Source organism: Mustela nigripes, chromosome 18 (assembly GCF_022355385.1).
Source record: "Mustela nigripes isolate SB6536 chromosome 18, MUSNIG.SB6536, whole genome shotgun sequence".
Lineage (NCBI taxonomy): Eukaryota > Metazoa > Chordata > Mammalia > Carnivora > Mustelidae > Mustela > Mustela nigripes.
In genome coordinates this window covers 16,390,548-16,398,940 of record NC_081574.1, presented here as the reverse complement: position 1 = coordinate 16,398,940, position 8,393 = coordinate 16,390,548, and the positions used below count along the sequence as shown (strand labels likewise).

The 8,393-nt window shown below is 42.2% G+C and overlaps 1 pseudogene; it reads left to right on the top strand.

Annotated features, from left to right (window-relative positions):
- Window positions 1–1,151: 1,151 nt before the first annotated feature.
- Window positions 1,152–7,134, top strand: LOC132006422 (large ribosomal subunit protein eL34-like; annotated as a pseudogene).
- Window positions 7,135–8,393: the final 1,259 nt, after the last annotated feature.

Genomic DNA, 8,393 nt, shown 5'->3' with positions numbered 1-8,393 from the left:
TGACCTGGCAGTCGACTTCTTTCAGCTTCCTTCAGATCCAAGCGAGGAAGGACCTTGTCTCCAAGGCTGTCACCATCACTCCCACTTCATTTTACTTATTTATTTTTTAAGATTTTATTTATTTGAGAGAGAGCACGTACAATCGTTGGGGAAGGGCAGAAGGAGAGAGACAAGTGGACTCCCCGCTGAGCAGGGAGCCCTATATGGCTCTGACCCTGAGATTATGGTCCCAAGACCCTGAGATTATGACCTGAACTGAAGGCAAACGCTTAACTGACTGAGCCACCAAGGCGCCCCTCATTTGATTTCTTAGAAACAAGTCACTAAGTTTATCCTACACTCAAGGGAGGAGCATCCAAGAATTCAAGTTAATATTCTAAAACCACACGCACATACATCCTGGGTTCTGCCTGGGTTCCTTGCTAATGCACAGTCAGTATCTCTCAAGGGCCTCCACACTGGGGAAAATGGGCTCTAGAAGAACTTCTCCTCATTAATGGGCATAGCACATGACATTATCAGAGGTCTTAGTCATAACCTTCTCTAAACACCATCTTCTTAGAAATTTAGATTACTTGTCCCTAAATAAATATCTCATTAAGCATACATTTAACTTCTCTAGGCTAAGTAGAAGCTATTGTTAATAACAATCCTAAAGGGTAAGAATGTTGAATAAAAGAGTGTTGAAAATAATACAAAAACTATTCTTTTTAAAATTTTTAAATTGATCCCTACACCCAACATGGGGCTCGAACTTAACCCAGAGATCAAGAGTCACACACTCTACCAACTGAGCCATCCAGGTGCCTCCAGAAAAAACTTTTTTTTTTTTAAAGATTTTATTTATTTGTTTGACAGAGAGAAATCACAAGTAGTCGGAGAGGCAGGCAGAGAGAGAGAGAGGGAAGCAGGCTCCCTGCCGAGCAGAGAGCCCGACGCGGGACTCAATCCCAGGACCCTGAGATCATGACCTGAGCCGAAGGCAGCGGCTCAACCCACTGAGCCACCCAGGCGCCCCAGAAAAACCATTTTTAATACATACTTAGTAAACTCACTGATATTTTAAAAGTTTGCATTTGTTTATTAAATGTATATAGAACCTACTACGTGTCAGGCACTGTTAAAAGCAGTTTACACATAACTGATTACACATGAAGTCACTTAATTCTCTGAATAGTCAGGTAAGTAATATTATTATTTTACAGATATGGAAATTGAGGCACAGACAGGTTAAGTAACTGTCCTAAGGTCACTGGCAAGTAAATGGCATTTGGCTCCAGAGTTCATGATCTTAACCCCATTCGGCATTGCCTTTTAGAGACTCTATAATACAGTGGGCTTCCAAATGCTAGTTAGGAAAACAGCTGAGTATTTGCCTTACTTATTAGTCTTTGTTATTTTTAAAGTTCTTGGTGTGCCTGGGTGACTCAGTCGTTAAATGTCTGCCTTCGGCTCAGGTTCTGGGGATCTAGCCCCGCATCTGGCTCCCTGCTCCTCGGGTAGCCTGCTTCTCCCTCTCCCTCTCCCCTTGCTTGTATTCCCTCTCACTGTCTCTCTCTCTCTCTTTGTCAAATAAATAAACAAAATCTTTTTTCAAAAAAGTTCTTACACAGTGTGAGGCAAAACAATAGGAAAACCAGAATTACTGGTCTTCCCCCTGAATTAAATAAGAATTACTAGAAGAGGGGGATGCCTGGCTGGCTCACTTGGTAGAGGGTGTGACTCTTGATCTCTGGGTTGTGAGTTCAAGCCCCACGTTGGGGTGCAGAGATTACTTAAAAATAAAATCTTAAAAAAAAATTACTAAAAGATGGTCCTCATGTTAGGGCTATAGGTTGTTCTGTTCAAAACTTTAAAGTGGTTCTGCTTATTAACTAACTGGTGGTAAATCATGGTGGTGTTTTTGTTACTTTTACTTCTAAAAGTAATGTAATTTCATTTTAGATAATTTATGAGGTGGAGAGGAAACACTTCTAACCCTGTGGCCCACTCAAGCACATCCTTTTGGTGGCTAGCTCTTAGTGTGCAGCCCAAGCATTAATGAAGGGAGATGACCTCTTTCAGATACTTGAATCTTAAAGCTTTCTAATCCCCACTGTAGACATGCTCTTTTATCACAAGAGGGCACCAGGAAACAGGATCGTTTCTCCCCATCTTGATTAGCAAATGGCTTCTCTTGGAGAATTTTATTATCCTTAGTAATCTGACTCACATTAAGGCTACTTTAGACTTCAGTATATTTTTTTTCTTTTTTGGTTGTCAAATGATTCTTTATTGAAATATTTTCCTTTCTGGTTTTTAACGAGCTGGACATTCCACTGCACCGCTGTTGATGTCATCTGTGATATCATGAGGGTGGCGCCATTAACATTGCAGCCCACAGACTGGGTGGTTCCAGAGAATTCTCTGGCTCAAGATCGGTGCTGTATCTGTTGGGCAGTGTCAACAATCACATCCCAAGTGCTATTTCCACGGCAAGTAATGTTTCTTGTGCTTCTTTCTGTCTCTTGGTGGTCCCTTGAGGGCTTTGATCATCAGGGCAGAGGCAGAAGGTACCACTTCAATCCAGGCTTGTCTGTTCTGCATATCAGTTTCACTGTAATGATGGGCGATGTCGTCACCAACCTTTTTTGGAGAAAGACCCAGGGGGGCTGATTATGCCAGGGCAGACATGGCCTCAACTTCCCCACCAGTGTGCTTCACATATGCAACTTTGATTTCGTTGGGGTCAAATTTAGGTGGCATGGTGGAGGCAGCCAATGTTGGATGAACCCAGACTGGGGACATCCGAAGACAGTTGCACCTTCACCTCCTCTGAGCTGAAAGCCAAAAGTATTTTCTTAAACATAAACTAGAAGCAGTTCCTTTTCTGCCTTCTTCAAAGAGAGAGACATTTTAATATTTTAGGGCATTCATCAAGAGTAGACGCAGTGACCCTAACAACATCCAACAGGAGGATCAGGCATTACGGCCTCCACCAGAGAAGGAAGCATCACTGGCCCTACTGGAAACTCCATAACAAAAGGTCGCTCAAATCCTATTTGTTAGCATTCCTCTCAGAAGAGTTTTATAACTTCATATAAATTTAAGTGCCGTTTCTGAATTCAGATTTTGTTTCTAAAACCAGCTCTGCCTTCCTGTGGCTCAGACCTTTGAACTAGTCTCTGTCCTGTGTGAAAAACATCCCTAATGCTGAAGGCCTATGCAATTTTTACAATTAGTAAGTAGGCTAGTCCCTGATGGGCTAATCACTTCTGAGTTGTATGCTTTCCAAAAGTCAGTCATTTGTTCCCAAACTTGTTTATGCAAGTTGTACTTAGTAACTACATCATTTAATTAAATATCACCCAAAGCAGACAAGTTAGGAGTGTGAAGAGAGTTGTGATCTCTGTGAAAATAAGTCGACTGCTTGGGAAGACCTGATAAAGACCAATCTGATATCAGGACCTATCTCTAAAGATAGGTCTTTATCATGTCTTAAGAAAAAATGCTGTGGAATTAGGTCTGGGCGAAACAAATGTGTAGGTTGGGATGGAGGAAGTGCTGTCAAAATTCAGCAGAATTCTGCCCTCATTCTTCTCCACAGGTGCTCGAGTCCTCACTCCACCAAAACTACAACTGGCGGCACCACTTGCTCGTGTTAATGCGTGTCTTCCCTTTTGCCCTCATCCATAGACTCCACTCCAAGAAAAGGCCTTTCAGCCCAGTAACAAAGGAATGATGGATGAATAGACATGTGTGTTATTTATTTATTTATTTATTTTAAAGATTTTATTTATTTATTTGACAGAGGGAAATCACAAGTGGAGAGGCAGGCAGAGAAAGAGGGGGAAGCAGACTCCCTGCTGAGCAGAGAGCCCAGGACCGGGACTCGATCCCAGGACCCTGAGATCATGACCTGAGCCCAAGGCAGCGGCTCAACCCACTGAGCCACCCAGGTGCCTGACATGTGTGTTTTTAATTAAAAATAACATTTTCAGGATATTTATTACAATTTTGTGATTCCCCACTTTCACTGACTTTTCTCTTTAACTGACCAGCTACAGATCCTGCTACGGAGGGAAGAGAGCTTCTACCATAGACTTCCATGAGGGGCCAACCATACATGGGTAGGGGAATAACACACTCAGTGCTTGCTAGTTACTTATGTATACTGTCAAATAATAACCTCATTTTTATGAAGATGACACAGAGAAGCCCTTATATCTGGGTTAGATGTACTTGATTTTTAATACAGCAGATTTTTAGAGTTCAATTAACCTATAATATACCTAGGTCTGTTAACTGAAAGAACGGTTTCAGGTCTTTCAGCTTATCCCAAACTGTGCCTAAAATGTGTTTTCTTTTTACTTACGGCTCACTGGCACAATTGTAGATGTGTGGTATATATTGCATAAATGTATAGAGCCCAAAAAGGAAATGTTTGAAAAAGAAGGACCCATTCTTGATCCCGTATGATAACTTTATCATAACGCAGTAAGAAAAATTGGGAAGCTCTTTACTGAATTCTGGATAAATTGTTAAATTCTGTTTGTGCCAGATGACAGAAAATGCATCTGAGTTTTGAATATTGAAATATGAAGGGGGAAACCTCATGCCGTAAATGGTATTTTCCTAATGTTAGCTTCCTCCTTCTGCAATGTATTAGGACCCTTTCCCTATGTTTCAAGTCTTGCCTAAAAGAAGAGCCATATTACTGGATAAAGGCTAAGTGCCCATTCCTGTCTTCCTCCTCCTCAGCAGATTCTCAAATTTTATTCAGCTGTCCATCCAGTCCACAGGTAGACCTTAATCAGTCCATGCCTTAATCAGTCCAGACCTTCATGAGTGAGTGTTTGGCCTTTCCCTGGTCCACAGGTATGCCTATAAGTTAAATTTGCCTAATACAAGCTATGGGAAGAACTTATCCTTGAGGGAGCTTTTCCTTCCATCACTGGATGTGAATAGGGGAACTGTGCTTCCTATTTGATGCTGACAGCCCCCTACCACCATGAGGGGAGGCAGCAGAATGGCAGTAGGGAAAAATGTAGGTGCTTCAAGACATGACTGAGCTTAACCGTGGAGCCTGCCTTACTCAGGGCTTGATAGATGAGATGATACATTTTCCCACTATCTCAGGAAGTCTGAGCTGGTTTTTCTGTTACTTAGAGAAATGCTGTATCCTAACTGATAGAAAATATCAAAAATTTCCAAAAAGTTTGCCTCAATTTGTAAGCGGCCTGCTTTGCTGATGGGGTTGGTAAGTGCTGAGCAGTCCAGTGCTGCCAGCGCTGCGGGGACGGCAACTTGAAGAGGGGCGGGAGAGCGCACGTGAGGAAGCCGGGCGAGAGGGGCTGTCGACCAGAGAGGCCGGCTGGGGGTGGACCGTTAAAGATGGGGCAGATGGGAAAATTAAAGAGCCATTTAGGAGGTAAAATTGATAGGATTCAGGGATGGACTAAATATTGGGGGAATGGAGTAACAAGGTGGCAAGCATGACCCAGAGTTTCTATTGTGGAAGTAGGTGGGTGGTGGTCCACTCTGAGCTCCAGCGAGCGCAGAAAGAAGACCGGGTTTGGTATGAAAGAACAAGGATTTGATGTTGGGCACACTGATTCTGAGATGCCTTTGAGACATCCAATTTAGATTTTTCTATAGCAGCTCAAGACATAATTTATCCTTTCAAAGTTGACAATTTTAGAGATCTTACTATATTCATAGCTATGCAATCATCATTACTAATTTCCTTTTTAATGTTTTTATCACTCCAAAGAGAAAACCCCACGCCCATGAGCACTATTTCTCATTCCTTCTTCCTCCAAACCCTGGCAGCCACCAATCTGCTCTCGGAATCTGGATTTGCCTGTTCTGGATAAGCAACTCATCACAGCAAATGGGTCCTCGGTAAACTTACTGGCTGATTTTTCATCGGAAATCATGGAGCTTTTTCCCCTTCTGGGGGTGAAATCCATAGGCATCCAGAACAGTCCAGCACCTAACATACTACTGTAGACTGTCCTGTGATACAGCTTCTAGCAAAACTAGGCTGTCCTGAACCGCTGGTGGTAGAATAATTTCACTTTGTACCAAGAGGGTTGGGAAAGTGCCAAAATCCGTATGTGGCGTGTGCCCAGGCCAATTCGAGGAGTTCGTGCCGTGAGACCTACCCTTCTTATGAAATTGTCTAAAATGAAAAAACATGTCAGCAGGACCAGTGGTGGCTCCATGTGTGCTAAGTTTGTTCATGGCAGGATCGAGTGTGCGTTTCTTACTGAGGACCAGGAAATCATGAAAATGTTGAAGGCACAGCACAGAGTGAGAAAACGAAATTTTTAAAAATGAAGTTATTTTTAACTTTTTTATTTTATTTTAGAGTAATAAAAAAAATCATGGAGGCTAGAAGGCAGTAGGGTGGTTTGTTTATTTGTTTATTATTTTCCAGATTTTATCTTAAAGTAATCCCCACACCCAGTGTGGGGCTCAAACTCACAACTCTGAGAGCGAGAGTTGCATGTTCCTCTGACCCAGCCAGTGAGGCATCCCTAGGTGATACAGTCAAAGTCCTGGAAAAAAAAAAAAAAAAAACTGTCAACCAGTTGAAAACAGGTGCTCACAAACAGATATTTGTACACGAATGTTCATAGCAGCATTATTCACAATAACCAAAAGGTAGAAACAACCCAAGTATCCATTTACAGAAGGATGGATTTAAAAATTATGTGTTCTGTCCATACAGTGGTCTATTATTTGGCCATGAAAAGGAGTGAAGTATGGATCCACTTCCAACATGGAGGAAGGTTGAAACATGTCAACAAGGAAGCCAGACCCAAAAGGCTGTATAATTCCATTCATCTGACGTATCAAGAACATCTCCATCCAGAGATGGAAAGTAGACTGGTGGTTGGCAGGTGGTCAAGAGACGGGCAATTGGGAAGTACAGTTTCCTTTTAGGATAAAGGGAATACTCTGGAATTGAACAAGGACGATGGTTGCACAGCAGTGTGACTGTGCTTAAGATCACCGAGTTGTATATGGTAAAATGTACAAGATTGTGAATTACGTTACATGAAACTTATCTAAATACAAAAATTGTCTACATCAGAATTGGGAAAGGCTGATGAGACTATTTCCCAGTATCTGAAATAAAAGAACAAAACTGAACTCGTGGCTGATTCTAGTCAGGGAGAACAGTGCTTGCCAAGCCTGGTCTCCAGGAACAGAGCAGGCAGCTGATCTCATGTAGGGTTTTTGAGAAGTGTGGAATTCATGGGATTGATGGACTTTCAGAAGTGTGAGTAAGTTGACATCATCTGTGGAAGCATGGCTGCTCGGGTGAGACCTGTGGATTGGCTGGTACTCGGGTGTTTTTACTGGCGTGGGTCCGTCCTAATTTATTGGCTGATTTTCATAAGCAAGAGCCAACACTGGTTGGTTTGCAAAAGCGTGTTCACTTCGGCTAGTTGTCACGGATAGATTGAAGAGACTTAAAACCAATTGTTGGTGGCTCCTTGTTACCATGGCTACAGAACTGTTAGTCTTTTCCCTGTTTGTAGGTTCCTTACTCTTCTCATACCAACCTCTTCACTTCTGCTCTCCCTCAGGATCTGATCAATGAGAGGGGAAGGGCAGGAATCTCCTTCACTGTTGGCTCTGTGCATCTTTACTCATGTATTTAGTCACAAATTATCTTATGGGATGCAGAGGAGGAGAATAATTCGGTCCCTGTCTCCGAGTCTGGAGATGGAGCCCAATTATACAGTGGATTCCAGCTCAGTGAGGAGGAATACCCAGGGAAGCCTGAAGAGGTCGCTCGTTCTGCCTAAGAGAGGGAGGGAATTTCAAAAGGAAGAAAGCCTCGAGTGGACCTTGACCCTGACTGCGTCCTGGCCCTTCCTGTATTAGTGTAAGATGCAGGACAAGTCAGGAGACAAGGCCTTTCAAGAGAAGCAAGTTCACAGTATATTGTGACTAAATTTCTATGTCAATTCATCTAGATAACAAATTAATATTTGTTAATTGTTACTAGGCATTTTGCCAAGTGCTTTAAATGGAATATCTGACTAAACCCTCACAAAAACCTTATGATTCTATACCATTGTTGACCTCATTTGCCAATGAAGAAATTTAGTCTCAAAAGACTGGAGAACTTGACCAGGGTTATGTGGTAAGTAGTAGAGACTAAATTCAAATACAGGCTGACGTGTAGCTGCTTGGGCCCTTCGATAAATTACAAGTTCAAAAGAGAGAAGAAAATATTGGCCTCGTAAGAGGGCATTCCACGTCAATGTGAAGTACTCTCAATCCTCCTTGATAAGACATTTATGTTTGGGGCACAGGTCATGATTTGCATTCAAAAAGTATCTTAATATTATAAAAAAGTATTATGATACCGTACGTGCCCATAATTTAACAGA